We start from the raw sequence: 22848 nt of genomic DNA on the forward strand, positions 1-22848 counted from the left end.
CCTCGACTTTTTACGCTTTCCGTACTGTTAGATAACACTTAAGTGACATGCTATACATAAATTAGCTGACGCATGGAGAATATTACTGCTTTAAATTACATTATTCAAATTATTTTTTTAAGAAATATACTTCTCCATATGTAAATTTAATAGATTAACAGTTCAGTTAAATTGTGCAATAAACTGCAAATGCTCCATTTTATTTCGTAGTCGATTTTCCTACATTTTTCTACATTTACTCGGTCGTCCCATGTTAAATCGATCTAGACAAAAAAACTCTTAGATACTTAAAAGCAGTAATTGATCCTATGGGATATGATGAAGTGAATAAATCAATGTACTCATTTTTTGCGATAAACAAATGGGTCTGTGAGTTCGGCTGAAAGTAATAACTGAGGATGGCACAGTTTTTCGGCCCCATAACATGTGTAGGTATCACCAGCTCTCCTTGTAATTATGGATCCTCGTCATGTGTTATGTAGCTATGCTTGAGTATGGCTCCGACTGTTTGATGAAGCCTAGCTGGTGCTACCTACGAGTGCCGATTATAAATGCAGTGACAAAGCAAGTAAACATTATTTAATACAAAAAAACTTCACTTAACTTCATAAAGTTGCCATCATCGATGATTAACGAATAAAAGATTATGTCTAATGAAACGGAACAAAGATCCCATGCATCTGCCTATTGCGTTTGTGTCATAAAAGAAGCCGTCGAGACCAGAATGTCAAATACAATTTTAACTGGTACGGTAGCTTACCCTATGTAGAGCTCGGTAGCTGGCGCTCGGTACTGAAAGACGACAGAGAAATAATCTGATCTGTCAGTTGTTTAACGGAATGAGAGTTTCTAGTAATGTTCCTTCGTCTCAAGTACCATATGGCAGTTCCGTGGCTTCATGACATCTCCCTGATCTAATTCGACCGGCTGCATATGAAAGATACTCAACTTGAAGTTTAAGCTCAATTTTTTCCGTATTCTCCTTGACACATACAAATAACATGTCCTCACAGCCAGTATGTAGAACTATTCTCGAAAGTATTGCAATAACGTAGCAAAAAAATCTAATTAATAAAGCAACGTTAACAGCAGAATGAAACATAAAAAAGAACTGCGGTGATGCAAAGTAACATTAGCAAAAAGAAAGCAAAAATGCAACAGGCAAGGAACTCCATCCCACAAACTGACATCCGGCACCTGTACGACACAACGTATGCACGTTTGCAAGCCTGCATTTAACACACTGGCGGTTACACCGGTTATTAATGTACCAGCGGTTCACATGTAGAATGGCTTGTTTCGCGCTTACATTAGGCTGTGATCTTGTAGTGTTACTCATTTAATATGTTGTCTAGACATATGTATTTCTGAAATTTAATTACTCCACATTAATTATTTTTTGGTGTTGCGTTTTTTTCCGACGGTGTGTAGTAGCTCATGGTACTACTTAACATTACAGCTAACAAACACCAGTTAAACCGTCCTTGTTGCTTAAATCTCCATGCAGCTAACCTCAACATGTGACGTCGATAGTATCTAGCGCCATATTTATTACTGTCACTTGTGGTCTACATTTTAAAAATTATTTAAAAGGTACAAATTAATAAAAATGCATAAAACTGTAATGGTATGCTTAAATACTCAAACACATTCAGTAATTATGTTAAAAACAAGAAGCGAGAATGCACTTATAGGTGGCGTAAATGGAAATACTAAAAATATTTTTTTTAAAAAATGAAACTATATATATACAGGGTGAGTCACCTAACGTTACCGCTGGATATATTTCGTAAACCTCATCAAATAATGACGAACCGATTCCACAGACCGAACGTGAGGAGAGGGGCTAGTGTAATTGTTTAATACAAACCATACAAAAATGCACGGAAGTATGTTTTTTAACACAAACCTACGTTTTTTTAAATGGAACCACGTTAGTTTTGTTAGCACATCTGAACATATAAACAAATACGTAATCATTGCCGTTTGTTGCATTGTAAAATGTTAATTACATCCGGAGATATTGTAACCTAAAGTTGACGCTTGAAACCTCCGACGTTCAGTTGCGTGTTGTAACAAACACGGGCCACGGTCGGCGAGCATACTGCATCGTCACCGCTTTCACCCGTTTCATGTGTCGCTACATCAGCAATTACATGGTGATGACTTTAATCATCGAGTGCAATTCTGTCAATGGGCAGAAACAGAGAATGCGTTGCAGTTCTACCTGTTTACCGATGAAGCGGGTTTCACAAACCACGGGGCAGTGAATCTACGAAACATGCATTACTGGTCCGTGGATAATCCTCGCTGGCTCAGACAGGTAGAGCGACAGCGACCGTGGACTGTAAATGTATGGTGCGGAATCATTGGCGACCACCTCATTGGTCCTCACTTCATTGCAGGGGCCCAAACAGCTGCGACATACATCGCGTTTCTACAGAATGATCTGCCAACGTTGCTCGAAAATGTCCCACTGGAAACGCGTCGACGTATGTGGTATCAGCATGATGGTGCACCTGCACATTCCGCAATTAACACTAGGCTGACCCTTGACAGGATGTTCGACGGGCGTTTCATAGGACGTGGAGGACGCATAAATTGACCAGCCCGTTCTCCTGATCTTACACCTCTGGACTTCTTTCTGTGGGGTACGTTAAAGGCGAATGTGTACCGTGATGTGCCTACAACCCCAGAGGATATGAAACAACGTACTGTGGCAGCCTGCGGCGACGTTACACCAGATGTACTGCGGCGTGTACGACATTCATTACGCCAGAGATTGCAATTGTGTGCAGCAAATGATGGCCACCACATTGAACATCTATTGGCCTGACATGTCGGGACACACTCTATTCCACTCCGTAATTGAAAACGGAAACCACGTGTGTACGTTTACCTCACCCCTCATGGTAATGTACATGGGCGTCAGTGAAAAAGACCAATAAAAAGGTGTTAGCATGTGGACGTAATGTGCTGTTCCAGTCTCTTCTGTACCTAAGGTCCATCACCGTTCCCTTTGGATTCCTACGTAATTCGGTGCTCTCCGATACACACGATCGAACAGCGGAGGAGTGGTACTCAAGCGTCAACTTTATGTTACCATATCTCCGGATGTAATTAACATTTTACAATGCAACAAATGGCACTGATTACGTATTTGTTTATATGTTGAGATGTGCTAACAAAACTAACGGGGTTCCTTTTAAAAAAACGTAGGTTTGTGTTAAAAAACATACTTCCGTGCATTTTTTTGTGGTTTGTATTAACCAGTTATACTAGCCCCTCTCCTCACGTTCGGTCTGTGTGGAATCGATTCGTCAGTATTTGATGTGGTTTACGAAATATATCCAGCGGTAATGTTAGGTGACTCACCCTGTATATATATATATATATATATATATATATATATGTGTGTGTGTGTGTGTGTGTGTGTGTGTTTTACGGTTACATATCAGATGCTGAGTACATAATTATCTCTTTCAAACTTGTGTATGTTATGAAAAGTTAACTACTATACATACTACTTTTCATAATGTAAGCTAGTTTGGAAGATAACTGTGCATTCAGCATGATATATGTACTCATAATTTATTATTTGTTTTTAATTGCAGTATTGGTTCTAGTTTTAAAAAAATGTTTTTAGTGTTTTCACTACAAGTGGATTCTTCTCTCTTGTTTCAACATAATTACTGAATTTATTTGAGTGTTTAAGGATACCGTTGTAGTTTTATGCACTTTTATTACATTTTACCTTTTACATATTTTTTTAAATGTGGAACACAAATGACAGTAATGAAGAGGCACTAGTTACTGTTGACGCCACATGCCAAGGTTAACTGAATGGAAACTTAAGCAACATGCTCTGTTTAGCTGATGTTTGTTATCTGCTCTGTCAGACAGTACCATGAGCTGTTATATTTACAATAAGCCATCATTACTTGAACATAATGGTATGTAAATTTACAGTTTACAAGCTCATGTATTTGTGATATGGTTTTCACTTGTATTTTAATGCCTGATTCTCATTATATTATTATACTCATGTAGCACTGAAGACAGCTACATAATAGCTGAAATCGATCTGAAATGAACAGAACAAAAATTTATGACCGATGATACCCTTCCTCGTGTCGTGGAAGGAATGTATTGCATTTGCTCAGTTCAGAATTTTTTTTTTAAACACGTGTACATGCGAAAGTAGCGTACAGCTTAACAGTGCGGCAGTTAACTTCTGACGATGGCGACAAATGTGGTCGTTGAAAGCTTGAGTTTACAAACGGGTCTTACACGGCTATAAATCCGAGAATCATTGATAGGCGCTTGTCTCTCGGAAGAAGCGCCCTCTTTGCCGCATCCTATCAAACGTCCCACACTTCTGTCTGCGAAGCTCGCCTCCCGCTGCTGCTCGTCAGCTGCTCCGCACGTTCCCGTTTACTGTCCCGCCCGGTTTGGCTATCGAGCTGGAAGGAGTGAGTGTTGGCCCCTGGCAGGTGGAGAGGCGGCTGCCCGCGCACCGCAGCGGCTCACTCATCCCTCCGCCTTTCCTCAGCCGCCACGCTGCCTCATACAGCCGGCGCTAGCGCCCGCCTGCCCAGCCGTCTTCCGCCAACTTCTGACCTTCGCTCTGCTCTGCCAGTCCGCCAGCTTCCGCCCGTCGCTCTCTTTCGCCGCGAATACCTTCGAGCAGTTTCCCCTCGGCTGCGCGGAGTTCTCCGCCTCACACGCCACTTGTGACGGGCATCTGCTACCTGCTGCATCTACATAAGTTCTCCGCAAGCCACTGTGATGTGCACACAGAGAGGTGAAATGCGTTTTTGGGAAGTCAATCTTACTGGTTTTCCCCACTTCTGCCCTACAATATTTAAAGGACAGCTGCCAGTTGCTATTTTTATAATAATAGGTATAATTTGGAGGACAATCATTAATCGGTAAGTATGCGACAGCACGCAATGCCTAATACGTTCCAAGCACAGAGCATAAAAACGGTATTTTTCCGGGGATCATACCTCGTGTTCTGTTGGTGACAGAAAGATAGGATCGAGTGGATATGCCTCAGATCCCGATATCCAACAACCTCTAAAACCTTATTGATATCTTTATCCATTTGCGAGATACAGACTTCAAATATATCCTACTTTTACACGTAAAATAGTCTCGTAAATTTCGGTGTGAGGAGGAAACGTAGATTATAAAGTGACGTAGCTCGGAGAAAATGCAGTAAAGTGTCTCCGTTATAATTCCTTTCTGGGTATCACACGTTTTGTGGTAATGAAGCACGTGCAAAATTTTTGTACCCATAATATCCGGTCCGAAGTGTACAATTATATAGCTCTTCGCTATTTCAATTTCAAGTAAGGAAACTATCAAAATTTTACTGACCCGTAAAGTATTATTCATATGTGACATGTCCTGCTGTAGCAAAGAAAAGAAGAGAACCGTCGGAAGAAAACCTCCTATCGGAGCATGAAAAAGTCGAACATGCTCCTATTTATTAAAAGACTCTGACTAAGAAGTGGGGTACCAGCTGCGTTCTTCTTCCTTCCTCACCACCTTTAAAAAATTTTCCAAAAATATTGGCATGCGAACATACTGGTGCTTTTTTAAACATGCAACTCGCCTGCCATTCCATTAGCTCCCCTACTGTAAGTAGCTCACACCCACTAGTTCGTGTTTTTCATGCTGAGTGAGAAGGAGACTCGGGCAGTGGGAAAGAGATGGAAAAATAATAAGTAGGGTAAGATAGTAGACAGTGGTTGCGTATAGGAAGAGTGGAGGAGACTGTGGCAGTGTGAGAAAAAGAGAGGGACACAGTGGCAGTGGAACATAGTTGACAGTGACAGAACAGCGCTAGGAAAAGAGAGGAGACATTGCCAGTGGGACACGAATAAAGAGAAGGAGAAAATGGAAGACGGTTAGAGGTAGTGATAATGAGAGATAGAGCGTATGCCAGTGAAAACGAGGTGGTGGTAAGTTCCTATGGCACCAAACTGCTCAGGTCCTCGGTGCCTAGGCTTAGACACTACTTAAATTAACTTACCCTAAGACAAAACAAACAAACACACACACAAACACACACCCACACACCCATGTCCGAGAGAGGGCTCGAAGCTTCCATGGGGAGAGCCGCGCGAACCGTGGCAAGGCCCCCTGGACCGCGCGGCTACCCCCCGCGGCTGACAACGAGGAAGAGAGAGATAGTGACAGTAAGAAGAGACAGTGTTAGTAGGACAAAATGAAGAAGACTGTGCCTGTGACACAGGGGACAGCGACAGTTAGACACAGAGAGATGATGACAATGACTTGCGCTGAACGAATGAATGAAATGGGCAAGTGGGAGTGGATGGGTATTAGCGACTTACACCGAAGGACTAGTGGATGTTAACGAGTTAGAGTTAGGGGAGCTTGTGGGAGTGACAGGTGAACTGTATGTTAAAAAGAGCACGAATATGTTCGCAGGCCAAAATTTCTGGGGAAATTTTTAAAAGTGTTGAGGAAGGTAGAATGAGGCAGCTGATACCCAACTTTTCAATCACATCCTTTTTCGTGCGCCGGTAGGAACATTTTTCCGCTGTAAATTTACAGTGCCTGTATTCCCCTACACAATCGCTTAAAAAATAGAATCAGATATTTAACTAAACTGTAATGACATTAATAATTTATCTTGCAACAAATTGAAATTTATTAAATTGTAAAAAATTTCTGATCTTAAAACAGTCTTTAAAAAGATGCATAAAGTAAACGTTTGGAATTCAGCTGTTTTAAATTTTGTTTAAAAGGCTGAAATGCAGTTTGCAATTGTAAAGTAATATATAAAATTTAACAGCTCTTGATAAAAAAAAAAGAAAAAAAATTGAAAGGACAAACATAACATAAAGACTGAAGGTATAAGATGGTTTTTTGATCAGTCAATGGATCAGTCAATGTACTCGTACACAACATCGATATTACATTAATATGTTCCATGCATGATCAACTTTCTTGTAAGACATGACGTGACTCCGAATATTGTACGGACATAACTAATATTTAATTCCAATTGGTTTTTCTACCTTATTATAGGAGATAAATGTCACCTAATGACCAGGAAGTAAATATTTATACAGCTGATACCACAGTGTCAGTAAGAGATAGCTTAACAACCAACGTCGTTAGGGAGAAAGAAACAAAATTCACACGCCAAACAAACTCTGGTGGTGATTCCAGTGGTCCCCTGCGGAATAATATCCGTTCACAACACGATAGCTGACGTCGAACTGCACGTTGACGAGCAGCTGTCTGATACGTGCGACGTATAGCAGCTATTTGTACTCTTGAATAAACAGCCATTAGTACTGCAGCGCAGCTCACAACCGGTCACAGTGACAGCTCGACTGGGCACACGCCACGTGGCATCCACACCGACCTCTGTTCGCGAGAAAGCGCCATCGCCCACTGGTAGGCCATCTTACAGAAGACGTCACACAACCGACAGAACAACGAATGTTCGGTGTCTATTAGCAACAAGAGGACACGGACGAGAATATAGGACGATTGTAGCAGCTACTGCGTCGGCTTATATGGTGTGTCCCTCTTAGCGCCGTCGGCACATGTACCATGCATTCGAATGTTGAGCGTTAGCGTGCACAGTTTCTTGTGTCATAGCGTGGAAAAAGTACGTTGCAGAGTCTTCCGAACGCGCAGAGCAATATATAGTATGCCAGATATTCTGAACGTGCGGATGAATGTCGACCAATAACATGGAAGAACGCCACTTCGTCACATGAAGCCATCTTTCCTTAGTACACATCTACATCTACGTGATTACTCTGGTATTCACAATAAAGTGCCTAGCAGATGGTTCAATGAACCACCTTCAAGCTGTCTCTCTACCGTTCCACTCTCGAACGGCACGCGGGAAAAACGAGCACTTAAATTTTTGTGTGCAAGCCCTGATTTCTCTTATTTTATCGTGATGATCATTTTTCCCTATGTAGGCAGGTGCCAACAGAATCGCGAGACGACATGTTGGCTTTCAGTTGAAGCCCATATGTATACAGCATATGGCGTTTATAAACGCCACCAGATTGAGGATCTCTCGAAAACTCGTCGTTAATTATACGAACTATTGCATAAAATAACGGGAAACGTCATATTGGTGGTTAAGAATGTTTCAAACTGCATAGTATGAAAGTATGTTGTTTCAAGGCAACGGCACACTACCGTGTGGGGTGGAGCAATGGTAAGCGTACTGGATTCGCATTCGGGAGAACGACGATTCAAACCCTCGACCGACTATCCTCATTTAGGTTTGCCGTGCCTTCCTTAAATCGCTTATAACAAATGCCAGGATGGTTCCTTCGAAGGGGTATGGCCGCTTTCCTTCTCTATCCTTCCCTAATAACCGTTTGTTCTCCGTCTCTAATCACCTCTCGATGTCAACAGGACGTTAGACACTAATCCCCTCCTCCTCCAATGGCAGATAGACGTTCCATCAAAACGCAGTGTTCTTGGTACATTTTTAATGATTTAATGTAAGTTAAAAACATATCTACTATTAAAACTTTCGGTATTATTGTAAAATACAAAGTATGGTCGTAGCACATTGTAGGCCGGCGTAGCATAATGGGTAGAGACGCGGAATTGTAAGGTAACAAGTGATGGGTTGCTGGTTTGTGGCTCAGTACACCCAAATACGAGGGTTGGAACTTAAATAGTGGCTACTCTTTATTCACGACCGATACAAAACAGTCACATGTTTGCACCTGTTACTGTCCTTCAAAGTAGTTACCAGCGTTGTGTACAACCCGTTGCCAGCGATGTGGAAGGCGTAGTATACCGTTAGCAAAGCCTGTTTTGTTGATGGTGCGAATGGAGCCGTCTACTGTCTGTCGAATCTCGAACAGTTCTGAAGCGAATGCCACGAAGTTCATCTTCGAAATCAAATCAAAGTCACAAGGACTTCAGTTTGGGGAATATGGGGGATGGTACAGTACTTCCCAGTCCCATCGACCAAACAGAGCAGCTACAGCTTGCGCTGTATGGGCCCGCGTATCGTCGTGCAAAATGATGGGTGGGTTGCACAGAAAGTGTCGCCGCTTCGTTCGCAAAGCTGGTCGCAGGTGATGCACCAAAAACGAACAGTAACACTGTGCATTGACGGTCTGCCGTGGAGGAACGCAATGCGTTAGGATAACACCATCACAGTCGTACAGGAGAATCACCATAACATTAGACCGCTCCATTCGCACCATCAACAGGGCTCTGCTAACGGTATACTACGCCTTCCACATCGCTGGCAACGGGTTCTATACAACGCTGGTGACTACTTTTAAAGACAGTAACAGGTGCAAACAAGTAACTCTTTTGTATCGTTTGTGAATAAATAGTTGCCACTATTTCGGTTCCAACCCTCGTACTTTTTTGCTAACCTCCGCGTTTTCTAATAGGTTCTGATGCTTCCTTTTTAGTTTAACAGAAGTATATTCTATAATATTCGATGTTATTGAAAGTTAGTTCGACAGCTTAAACTACCTGCAATGGGAATTTTTACTGTTTCTTGTTTTAGGTTTTGTACGAAGGTTGAAACTTTAATAGTGGCAATTATTTATTTACAGCTCATACAAAACAAATACGTGTTTCAAAGTTTTACTGACCTTCACAGTAGTCACCAGCATTGTGTATAACCCGTTGCCAGCGATGTGGTTATCGTAGGATACTCTAAGCAATGCCAGTTGTGTTAACAGTTCGAGCGGAGGGGTCTATTGCCCAACGATTTTGTAGCAGTTCTGAAACGAATGCCTTGAGCTGTTTGCTTCAATCTAGAAATTGAGTTGAACTCACGAGGGCTTAAGCCAGGGGAGTGCGGTAGGTGGTATAGCACTTAGCAGCCCAATCAGTCAAACCAATCAGTAACAGCTTGCACTGTACGTGCTTGAGCATTGCCTTGCAAAATGATGGTCAGGTCCTGCAGAAAGTGTCATCACTTCTGTCTCTAAGCCGGTCGTAGGTTGTGTTCCAAAAATGAACAGCATAAAGACAGAAGTGATGACACTTTCTGCAGGAACTGATCATCATTTTGCAGGACAATGCTCAAGCACGTACAGTGCAAGCTGTTACTGATTTGATTGACTGATGGGGTTGCTAAGTGCTATACCACCTACTGCACTCCCCTGACTTAAGCCCTCGTAAGTTGAACTCGATTTCTAAACTGAAGGAAACTCCTCAAGGCATTCGCTTGACAACTGCTACAAATTCGTCGGGCAATAGACCGCGCCGCTCGAACTGTCAACACAACTGGCACTGCTAACATGGGAACCTCCCCATCGCACCCCCCTCAGATTTAGTTATAAGTTGGCACAGGGATAGGCCATGAAAAACTGAACACAGATCAATCGAGAAAACGGGAAGAAGTTGTATGGAACTATGAAAAAAATAAGCAAAATATACAAACTGAGTAGTTCGTGTGCAACATAAGCCACATCAAGGTACGTGTACACTGAGGAGCACCGTGGTCCCGTGGTTACCGTAAGCAGCTACGGAATGGAAGGTCCCTGGTTCAATCCTCCCTCGAGTGAAAAGTTTTAATTTTTTATTTTCAGACAATTATCAAAGTTCATGCACTCAGACATGATCAACTTCGCTCTCCAAAATTCCAGGACACGTTCAGATTTGCTTGGACACATGCAGGATTTGACGGTCTACACACGGAAAAACTTGAAAACGTTAAAAACGTATGTTTTGACAGAGCACAGGGAAAACTGTGCGACTGTGAAACTGTTGCATTCATTTGTTGCCGTTTATGTGACAAACTCTTATGTTTTCATCACTTTTTTGGGAGTGATTATCACATCCACAAGAAAACCTAAATCGGGCAAGGTAGAAGGATTCCTTTTTACCCATTCGCCAAGTATGCAAGTTAGGTGGGTCGACAACATATTCTTGTAATGTGACGCACATGCCGTCACCAGTGTCGTATAGAATATTCCAGACGTGTTTTCCTGTGGAGGAATCGGTTGACCTATGAATTTGCGGTCAAATGTTTTCGGTTCCTATTGGAGAGGCACGTCCTTTCGTCTACTAATCGCACGGTTTTGCGGTGCGGTCGCAAAACACAGACACTAAACTTATTACAGTGAACAGAGACGTCAATGAATGAACGGTCAGATCGTAACTTTGCGAAAATAAAGTAAGTAAAATTTTTACTCGAGGGAGGGACTCGAACCAAGGACCTCTCGTCCCGCAGTTACTCACTCTAACCACGGGACCACGGCGCGCTTCAGCTTACACCGTCCTTGTGTTGCATATCTTACACTTGGACTACTCAGTTTGTACACTCCTGGAAATTGAAATAAGAACACCGTGAATTCATTGTCCCAGGAAGGGGAAACTTTATTGACACATTCCTGGGGTCAGATACATCACATGATCACACTGACAGAACCACAGGCACATAGACACAGGCAACATAGCATGCACAATGTCGACACTAGTACAGTGTATATCCACCTTTCGCAGCAATGCAGGCTGCTATTCTCCCATGGAGACGATCGTAGAGATGCTGGATGTAGTCCTGTGGAACGGCTTGCCATGCCATTTCCACCTGGCGCCTCAGTTGGACCAGCGTTCGTGCTGGACGTGCAGACCGCGTGAGACGACGCTTCATCCAGTCCCAAACATGCTCAATGGGGGACAGATCCGGAGACTTGCTGGCCAGGGTAGTTGACTTACACCTTCTAGAGCACGTTGGGTGGCACGGGATACATGCGGACGTGCATTGTCCTGTTGGAACAGCAAGTTCCCTTGCCGGTCTAGGAATGGTAGAACGATGGGTTCGATGACGGTTTGGATGTACCGTGCACTATTCAGTGTCCCCTCGACGATCACCAGTGGTGTACGGCCAGTGTAGGAGATCGCTCCCCACACCATGATGCCGGGTGTTGGCCCTGAAGTGCCTCGGTGGTATGCAGTCCTGATTGTGGCGCTCACCTGCACGGCGCCAAACACGCATACGACCATCATTGGCACCAAGGCAGAAGCGACTCTCATCGCTGAAGACGACACGTCTCCATTCGTCCCTCCATTCACGCCTGTCGCGACACCACTGGAGGCGGGCTGCACGATGTTGGGGCATGAGCGGAAGACGGCCTAACGGTGTGCGGGACCGTAGCCCAGCTTCATGGAGACGGTTGCGAATGGTCCTCGCCGATACCCCAGGAGCAACAGTGTCCCTAATTTGCTGGGAAGTGGCGGTGCGGTCCCCTACGGCACTGCGTAGGATCCTACGGTCTTGGCGTGCATCCGTGCGTCGCTGCGGTCCGGTCCCAGGTCGACGGGCACGTGCACCTTCCGCCGACCACTGGCGACAACATCGATGTACTGTGGAGACCTCACGCCCCACGTGTTGAGCAATTCGGCGGTACGTCCACCCGGCCTCCCGCATGCCCACTATACGCCCTCGCTCAAAGTCCGTCAACTGCACATACGGTTCACGTCCACGCTGTCGCGGCATGCTACCAGTGTTAAAGACTGCGATGGAGCTCCGTATGCCACGGCAAACTGGCTGACACTGACGGCGGCGGTGCACAAATGCTGCGCAGCTAGCGCCATTCGACGGCCAACACCGCGGTTCCTGGTGTGTCCGCTGTGCCGTGCGTGTGATCATTGCTTGTACAGCCCTCTCGCAGTGTCCGGAGCAAGTATGGTGGGTCTGACACACCGGCGTCAATGTGTTCTTTTTTCCATTTCCAGGAGTGTATATTTTGCTTATTTTTTCATAGTTCCACACAACTTCTTCCTGTTTTCTCGATTGATCTGTGTTCAGTTTTTCAAGGCCTATCCATTGTGTCAATTTATAACCAAATCTGAGGGGGGTGCGATGGGGAGGTTCCCTTGCAAGAGTATCCTACGACTTGCACATCGCTGGCAACGGGTTATACACAATGCTGTTGTTAAGATACTTTTACTGGATAGGAACAGTGATCAAGCCAGAATGACCGTAGGGCTTTACTAAAACATGAGAATGTTGAAATAATTTATATCTTATGTGGAGAACTGTTACAAATTTGTATCGCACTATTTGTAATGGAAGTTTCATTAGCTGATGTCCTTATTGACCGCATGGTTCTTTCCTTTCTGCTTTATAGCATGTTCATGGATATTCAAGTTCGTATTTACGTATACTACGGAGAGAACAACGCGACTAGAGTATGGACAAGGGAGGAAATGTGAGTTTTAATAGAGCTAACGTAAGAATTTCACGTCCATTTGATTTCGTGAACTGTCTGTTTTGCGAGCCAGATAATAGCAGACAACTGCAACTGGAGCGCGTTGCGATCGGATCGTGTGTACCACGTTGACGGACACGTAACGTATGCACAAGTCGCCAATTTTCTGAGCGTTGAGCAACACGTCGAACTTGGCACGCTGAACCTCGACTTTCAAAAGCCCGGTCCGTGTGCCGACGGCTTAAGAGTCATCAGTCGTGCTCTTTTTGGCGTTTCGGAACATATTTGCAATTTCGTTTCCGCGTGTCGCTGACAACGCAAATAAATACTGTTCAGCACGTCGTTCGTGCGAAGCCCACCGCCAACGGAAAGTGTCGGTTTGATTCTAGTTACAAAGTAAATGATTTTCAATTAAACCTGCATCTTCGACCGAAGGATCCCAAATTAGCCTAGAGTGATATTCGTTCACCTATCTGTACTAACAGGGACAGCAGAAGACAAAAACTAACCAGCACTCCAGCAGCGTTGCTCAGTGGCTGCTGGAATACTGGATATTCACTGCGGTTTAAAGTTTCTGTTAATAGATATAGGCAAACTAATATGGCTCTAGACTAATTTGAGATCGCTCTATCGATGGTGCACTTTAATTGTGCCTAAAATCATTTTGTTTCTTACCAGAAACAAAACGATGCTTTCCGCCCACAGTAGAAGCATCTACGAAAATCTCACCATTTCACAAAACTTACTTCAAATCACCTTATACTTCAACACATTGTTCGAAAATTAGTACTGTAGACTAAAAACCGCTAGTCAAAGCGTAAAATCTTTGTTTGTAATGCAATGTAATATAGTGACAGAAGTGCTTTATAAAATAATAATAAAATAAAACGAAAAATAAAAAATATGCGTTACACAAATTAACATAATTTCACATTAGGCCTAAAAGTTGGCAAATTATGTAACAAAACATCGATATACATTATTAATTGTAGATGACACACAGGAAGTCAATAATTATAGCTTTACTGCTAAAATCGGTCAGCCATGTGACACCAGTACATATTACTATGGTAGACAGGGTGAAAAGTATTTAAACCGACAATCTCTGGGAGGTTGTAGGGGACATCAAAACTAATATTTTTCCCTAATGTCATTTAAACCGTTAGAGGAAGATTTCTCTGGCGGCAAATTAATTAAACCAACAAATGGCTCTGAGCACTATGGGACTCAACATCTTAGGTCATAAGTCCCCTAGAACTTAGAACTACTTAAACCTAACTAACCTAAGGACATCACACACACCCATGCCCGAGGCAGGATTCGAACCTGCGACCGTAGCAGTCCCGCGGTTCCGGACTGCAGCGCCAGAACCGCTAGACCACCGCGGCCGGCAATTAAACCAACAACACTTTTCCATTTTTATGACCAAGAGACAACACATTAACACAACCCAATTTCAATTACAGTAGATTTTCAAAACAATCCTCCATTGACACGTAAACAAAGGTTACACCGTCGGATCATGTTCTGCCTGACACGGGCAAAAACCCCAGGTGTATCCTGAATTGTTCCTGCTGCTGCTACTATCCGGGCAACCAGATCCTCTTCCGATGCAACAGGAGTTGCGTAAACAAGGTTGCGCATCTCTCCCCACACAAAAATGTCCAGAGGGGACATATCTGGGAATCGAGCAGGCCATGGTACAGGACCACCTCTGCCAATCCACGTTTCTGGGAACCGTCGGTCCAGGAATCGACGCACACGACGACTGAAACGTGCCGGCGCCCCGTCATGTTGGAACCACATGCGTTGTCTTGTAGGGAGCTGGACGTCTTGCCAGCAATTATGGCAATGCTCTGGCGAGAAAATTGTAATAGTGCCTCCCATTTAATGACCTAGGTAGCAGATACGGCCCAATTAAACAGTCCCCAACAACACAAACCCACACATTAACGAAGAATCGCACTTGATGAGCGCTAGTAACTGTGGTATGTGGGTTATCCTCACTCCAAACATGCGAACTGTGCATGTTGAAGACTCCACCACACCCGAACGTTGCTTCATCGGTAAAGAACACAGAGAATGGAAATGTAGGATGCATTTCACACTGTTCCAGGTACCACTGCGAAAACTTTGATCTGGATGGATAATCAACTGGTTCCAGGTTGTGGAAACGCTGTAAGTGAAATGGACGTATTAATTGCTCTCGAAGGACTGTTCTTACATTCGTCTGATTCGTCCCCATGTTAGGTGCAATTGCATGAGTGCTGACTGAAGGATCCCGCTCCACATGCTACAAGACAGCTTCCTCAAATTGCAGCGTTCTTGCTGTGAGACGGCGTCCCTGTCCAGGTAATCAGCTAAATGACCCGGTCTCACGCAGACGTTGGTACACAGCTGCAAAGATCGTATGATGCGGGAAACGGCTATTAGGATATTGTTGTTGATAAACCCGCTGTGCAGCTTGTCCGTTGTGGTGCGCTACGTAGTACGCACCAACCATATTAGTGTACTCAGTCCAGGTGTATCGCTCCATTAGTAAACAGAGACAATGCACTACTACACTGGTGGACAGCAGTTGCCTACAACTGAAGAGCGTAATAAGCCCTCTAACAACTGAAGATCGTAATACGACCTCTAACAACTGAAGAGCGTAATACGGTCTCCACCGGTTTAAATAATCCTCGTAGGAAAAAATGATATAGGGAAAAATATTTGTTTTGATGTCCCCTACAACCTCCCAGAGTTTGTCGGTTTATATACTATTCACCCTGTATATTTATTTTTCCTCCTAGTATTTGTGTCAGTATTTTTATTACAGTTACGTGTTACATTGCATAAATTCTTTATCTGCTTTTTAACAGAGAATAAATCAACCCACTGAAGAAGGAGAAACTTTTCTGAAAGATGTTTGGGTACTAAACAAGGAAAATGTGTTTGCTCAAGGCAGAATCACATTTCCTTACAGAATACGTAATTAAGAAGTGTATGTTAACACCTGTTTCCTTCTCCCATAACAATGGGTGTAACAGACATAGTACGAATTAACATACAATGTCGAAATTGTTTTGAAAAAAAATTTCTTGTGAACAGTACTTCACGCTCATCATACACTGAAGCGCCAAAGAAACTGGTATAGGCATGCGTATTTAGAAAACAGAGATACTGTTTAATAAAACTGCAGCCAAATGGCCACATACAGTTACTTTGCTTAACATTTTACATTTTTGCATATTCATTTATAGATTTCAATCTTTCACTGCACAGTTCTATGTGGTATCGTTTACAGGCTTCGTTACACAGTTCACACACACATGTTGTGGTTGGGTCGTGATAATTTTTGTTTTTGCAAATTAGATTATGAAAGCCGTGAATAGATAATCTAATTACGATATGTCGCAGTTCGAAGTTTGGCTCATTCCATGAGCGGTTCGTCATTGCTTCGGTACCATAGAACTCCGGCCATACTTTTTCTCGTGTATCCTCCGTGATCTTCAGTTGATTTCTAGAAGCCCTGGAGTATGGCATCGCATATCGAAGTTTGATGTCCTCAACTAGGTATGTCTCTATCGCTAGCGGGTACGCTAGTCTAGATCTTGTTGTCTTTGAGAGACCTACTGTTCTTTTTAGGTAAGTTGATTTTACCTTTCTAGTGTTTCTAGATTTTTTCTGTCATGTGGTCCCATAGACAAGGATTAGCAAGATTTTTGCGTTGAATAATTTCATGACCGTTTCTAGACTGAGTAGGCGGACGTTTTTTATGTTCTGTATTGCTATTATCGCTTGGGCTGCACGTTCTGTTGTCTGTTTTGTGAAGTATTTGGCTGTTGGTTGCAATATCACCCCTAGATATTTAAAGTCTGATGAGATTTTTATTTTTTGTCCTCTCATGTTCATTTCCGCATTCTTGAGTGTTTTGCCTCCTTTTCTGAAAATCACCATTTCGGTCTTCGTTATGTTTATGTGTAGTTTGTGTTTACTGCACCATTTATCTATTTTCTCAATGATTTTCTGCAGCTTCTGTGTATCTGTTGATCTTATGGCTATGACGTCAGCGTATGCATATATGTATACATCTTCTTCATTTTCTCCAATTCGCAGTACTTCTTCAGTGGCAAGAATGTAAAGCAAATGGCTCATTGGGTCACCCTGTAAGACTCCGATTGTAAAACGAGGTTCGAAAAAGAGAGGTTGTCTGATATTGTGACTAAGTTGTATTCGAGGATTGACTTGATTATTCTTGCCCATACGCTATCTTCTCTCATTGTGTTTTCCAGTTTTCGGACCATGAGATCTCCTTCAAGTAGGTCAAAGGCTTTGGTAAAGTCTGCGAACACTGTGTAGTACATTTGTTTCTTTTAGAGCGTTTCGTCGACGTTGTTTAGAAGAAGTCTGACTGCTGTAAGCGTTGATCTTCCAGATCTGAAGTCCATTTGTGGTTCTGGGAGGTGACTGTATACGCAGGCTTTGATTTTTTGCGTAATTATCTTTGAAAACATCTTAAACTGAGCATTTTCTATGGCTATGCCTCTGTATTTGTTTGTGTCCTTTGGGTCTCCTCTACCTTTGTAGAGAACTTTTGTTATCGAGTGCCTCCATTGTGTCGGAATTTTTCCAAGTTCCAGGCATTTGTTGAATAGTTTGATACACGTGTTTTGGAGAGCCTCTTTCGCATCTTCTGTATGTTCATTATATATGTTATCGGGTTCTGCTGCTTTCTTATTCTTCAGTGTTTTTATTACTTCTTTTACATCTTCTTCATTTAGAGGTTCCCATACATTGTCTTTTTCCTTTGTTTGATGTTGTTTCTCCTTCTTTGGGGGTGTTTGGATTCTTACTGCTATGTATGGATCTTTCGCTACTTCATCTGCTTCTCTTTTTGCCTCTCTGTGTAGTCTTTTTTCTTGTCTTCTATTAGCTTTTTGTAGATTTTCCTCTATTCTGCGTATAGTTTGCATGTTTCCTCGTCGTGCTGGTTTCTTAATCTGTGGAGCGTTCCTAGGAAAGTGTTCCTTTTGCTATAGCATTCAGCATCAAACCATCTTTATGCAGTTCTTATTTTTGGGTTTGTTTGTATCACTGAATTTTTTAGGAGGTCTTCTATTTTGTCTGTTGTTTTTTTCAAGGTCTCCTTCCCCTATTACAGTTCCTATTTGTGTTATTTGTTCTTGTTGGTTTCTTACTTTTTCCTTTTCTATTTTTCTTTGTGTGAGTTTTTGGGTCTTTCTTGCTGGTGGTGAGGCGATGTTATTTATTTTTATCTGCATTGCAATGTGCTTTCGTGTAGGAGTGATGGAATCATGCCATATTGGTTGAATTCTTCCTTTTATTTCTCCTTTTGTTAATGCAATATCAGTGGTGCTTTTTCCACTATGGCATATATATGTAGGTATATGTCTATTGTCCAGTAGGGTGGACCGTCTTCTTCTAGGATTTCAATGACTAGTCTTGTTTTGTAGTTCTCCGTGTCTGTTCTGCAGTTGAGATCGCCTGCAATAATGGTAGGTTTGCTGTCGCATTGTTTGATGAGTGTGACTATTTCGTCAATTATTTCTACTCCATTTGTGTGCGGCTGGAAATAGGGTGCAATTATATTTATGTTTGATGCTTCTGCTAGCATACTATTTTGTTGTTTTATGATTTTTTTGGTGGGGGTCATCCAGGGTTTCAGTAGGATAGATATTCCTCCCATGGGTAGTCCTCTTCTCCATTCTTTGCCATTTGGTGAAAATTGTAGAAATCTTTCTGTTGACAGTTGTCTATCAGGAAGGTTTCTGTTAGAATTGCAAGATCCGAGTTTTGCAGAATGTCTGTTGGTATTAGATTAAGAGCATTTTTTATTCCCTCCAAATGCCACAAGACTTTTATTTCTTGTTCTTCTGGTTTTCTTCTTGGTTTAGTTGAGCTCTGCTTCCTCTTCCATTGATCTTCTTGGGAAACGAAATCGACGTATTTTTACGTTTTAAGGCCAGAATTCTGGTTCTTGTGTGATTTGTAGATCTTCAAACGGAGTGGCTACTTTGAAAGCTTTTTTGTCACCCAGTGTTCGCAGTTCTTCACATTCTAGCTGTCCCAGTATTCCGTTCAGGCTGAGGTATTTCACTACTGTATCAGTTATGGTGGTTCTCTTTAAGTTACCGATATATAGTAAAACTGTTTTTTCTGCTGCTTGCATTTCTTCGTCTTTTTTTGTACCCGTTATGGGTTTATTATTGCTCTCGTCTCTTCTCCTGTACCAGCTCATTAATCTCATTTCTGGTTTCATCATATTGCTCATGTGCTCATGTTGGACTTGTGGCTGACTTTGTTGCTGGAACAGAGGATTTCTGTTTATTGACGCTCCCCATGGTTCAACTTTGTTGTTATACTTAGTTTCTATGTTGTTTCCATGAGTTTTGGTTGTCTCTGGTTGTAAGTAACTTTCCTTTTCTAGAGTTTTCTTTATTTGCTCCTGTATTAATATCCCTAGTTGGTTAGAAAACAGGCAGAATACGGCGCTGCGGTCGGCAACGCATATACTTATATATGTGTCTGGCGCAGTTGTTAGATCGGTTGCTGCTGCTACGGTGGCAGGTTGTCAAGATTTAACTGAGTATGGACGTGGTGTTATGTACGGTGCACGGGCGATGGGGCACAGTATCTGCGAGGTAGCGTTGAAGTGGGGATTTTCCCGTACGACCATTTCACGTGTGTACCGTGAATATCAGGAATCCGGTCAAATATCAAACCTCGCCGCGGTCGGGAAAAGATCCTGCAAGAACAGGACCAACGACGACTGAAGAGAATCGTTCAACGTGACAGAACTGCAACCCTTCCGCAAATTGCTGCAGATTTCAATGCTGGGCCGTCAACAAGTGTCAGCATGCGAACAATTTAATGAAACGTCATCCATATGGGTTTTCGGAGCCGAACGTACTCGTGTACCCTTGATGATTGTACGACACAAAGCTTTACGCCTCGCCTAGGCCCATCAACACCGACATTGGACTGTTAATGACTGAAATTATGTTGCCTGCTCGGACGAGTCTCGTTATTTTATCGAGCGGATGGGCGTGTACGGGTATGTAGACAATCTCTTGAATCCATGGACCCTGCATGTCAGCAGGGGACTGTTGAAGCCGGTGGAGGCTGCGTAATGGTGTGGGGCGGATGCAGCTGGAATGATATGGGACTCCTGACATGTCTAGATACGACTCTGAGAAGTGACACGTACGTAAGTCTGATCACCTGCATCCATACATGTCATTGTGCATTCCGACGGAACTGGGCAATTCAAGCAGAATAATGCGACACCCCACACGTCCAGAATTGATACAGAGTGGATCCAGGAACTCTCTTCTGAGTTTTAACACTTCCGCTGGCCACCAAACTCGCAGACATGAAAATTATTGCTTATATCTAGGATGCCTTGCAACGTGCTGTTCAGAAGAGATCTCCACGCCCCCCCCCCCTCCCTCCCTCCCTCGTATTCTTACGGATTTATGGACAGCCCTGCAGGGTTCATGGTGTCAGTTCCCTCCGGGATTACTTCAGACATTAGTCGAGTCCATGCCACATCGTGTTGCGGTGCTTCTGCGTGCTCGCGGGGGCCCTAAACGATATTAGGCAGGTGTACCAGTTTCTTCGGCTCTTCAGTGTATATTTAAAAAAACTTCTTCGGCCACCAAAGAGCTACCTCATTTACAATTCCTTACAACTGTTTATCATTAAGATCTTCGTCTCGTCGAAATGTGTGCCACACCAAGGCTCGTACCCGTAACCATTGGAGTCCCAGTCGGACACACAGCTTTAAGCTGGCAGAAAGTTTCATGTCAGCGCACACTCCGCTGCAGAGCGAAAATTCATTATCAGTATAAGTTTCACTTAAAAGCAATATTCTCTGAAGTCAGTTACACGACCAGAAGGTCAGATTTCATGATATTCATTATGGTGGATGAGCTGAAATATCCTGCATCCTCTGCGTAATGGGAAAAGGATGTTCCGCTCAGTCACGGAACTTTACTTTTAAACAACATTGTGCCGACCATTAGACGAGGATGACAGGACTTCCGAGTTGCCACGTCGTCGGCAAGCGGCAGACAGTCTGCGATTGTCACTGCAGTGATACCTACCTCTTACATGGTAGGAAAACAATGAAATATCTACCTTGTATTGTATGTACGGGGGCGTGCTGAAAAGTAATGCCTCCGAATTTTTTTATGTGAAAGATCTTCAAGCTTTTTAAATAAAACGAACGTCATTAACATTCTATTTCTTTGTCTTCAGGGTTTCATATATGCAGCCCTTTGCCGCTACACGGCTCCGAATTGTAGTGTGTAACTTGGCGGTGTGTAACGCAACTATGGTCGTGCATGAGAACCGGTGTGCTGATCGAATTTGGAATTCGAAGATTTCGTCCACACATGGAGCACCCTCTCCTTCAGCATGAAAATGCCAAACTGCACACGAGCGCTGCGACATCTGCAACAACCCGACGCCTTGGATTCATTCAGTGGTTAGCACACTGGACTCGCATTCGGGAGGACGACGGTTCAATCCCGTCTCCGGCCATCCTGATTTAGGTTTTCCGTGATTTCCCTAAATCGCTTCAGGCAAATGCCGGGATGGTTCCTTTGAAAGGGCACGGCCGATTTCCTTCCCCATCCTTCCCTCATCCGAGCTTGCGCTCCGTCTCTAATGACCTCGTTGTCGACGGGACGTTAAACACTAATATCCTCCTCCTCCTCCTTGGATTCATTGACATCGATCGTACTCCATACAGTCCCGACTTGGCCCTATCCGATTTTCATCTGTTTTCAGAACTTAAAGACGACCTTCCAGGACTACAGTTTGACAGTGATGAAGCAGTGCACGCAGAGGTGAGATTGTGGATCCGTCAACGAAGTTAAATATTCTACGGTAACGATATCAACAAACTGGTATCTCGTTTGGAGCAATGTGTTTGTTGCCAGGGTGTCTATGTTGAGAAATGAATATGTGGACATGATGAATAAAGATGTTAATAACCTTTACAAAATTGTTGAGGCTTTCGTGGCCACTTGTTGACAAACTGCCTATTGGCTTCTGTCTCGGGTTCTTCGGCCGACGTTCATCTAATGATTTTTCTGACGTTTCGCCAGCACGAGTGGCTGGCATTGTCAAAGCTTCACCCTCCATTGCCGGTGGTGAACTGGAGCCGAGCTCGCGGGCGCAGACTATATGTACCTGGCGCGCCAACGTCCGAGGGCTTCTCCGCGGTCATTTCCGGTGCGGTTCTCCTCTTGCTACCTGCGACGGTCGTTCGCTGCAGTACGGGAAGCCAGGATCCGTTGACCTTAAGGCTTTCCTCTTTCTTGTTCAAACTGTTCGCGTGTTTTTGTATTTCTACAGCTTCTCTGAACAAGCGCGTGTGATAGTGCTTCTCTACAGCCAGAACTTCCGTGTCGGCGAATTTTATTACGTGGTCGGTCTCATTCAGTGCGTGTTCTGCCACGGCCGATTTCTCCACCTGCCCCAACCTGCAATGTCGCTTATGCTCCTTGATCCTGGTGTTAATGGATCGTCCAGTCATCCCGACATAAACTTTTCCGCAGGTGCATGGTATGCGGTATATTCCCGACATTGCAAGTGGGTCTCTTTTCTCCTTCGCCGATCTAAGACACTC

This window comes from Schistocerca nitens, chromosome 4 (genome assembly GCF_023898315.1).
Source record: "Schistocerca nitens isolate TAMUIC-IGC-003100 chromosome 4, iqSchNite1.1, whole genome shotgun sequence".
NCBI classification, from domain to species: Eukaryota; Metazoa; Arthropoda; class Insecta; order Orthoptera; family Acrididae; genus Schistocerca; species Schistocerca nitens.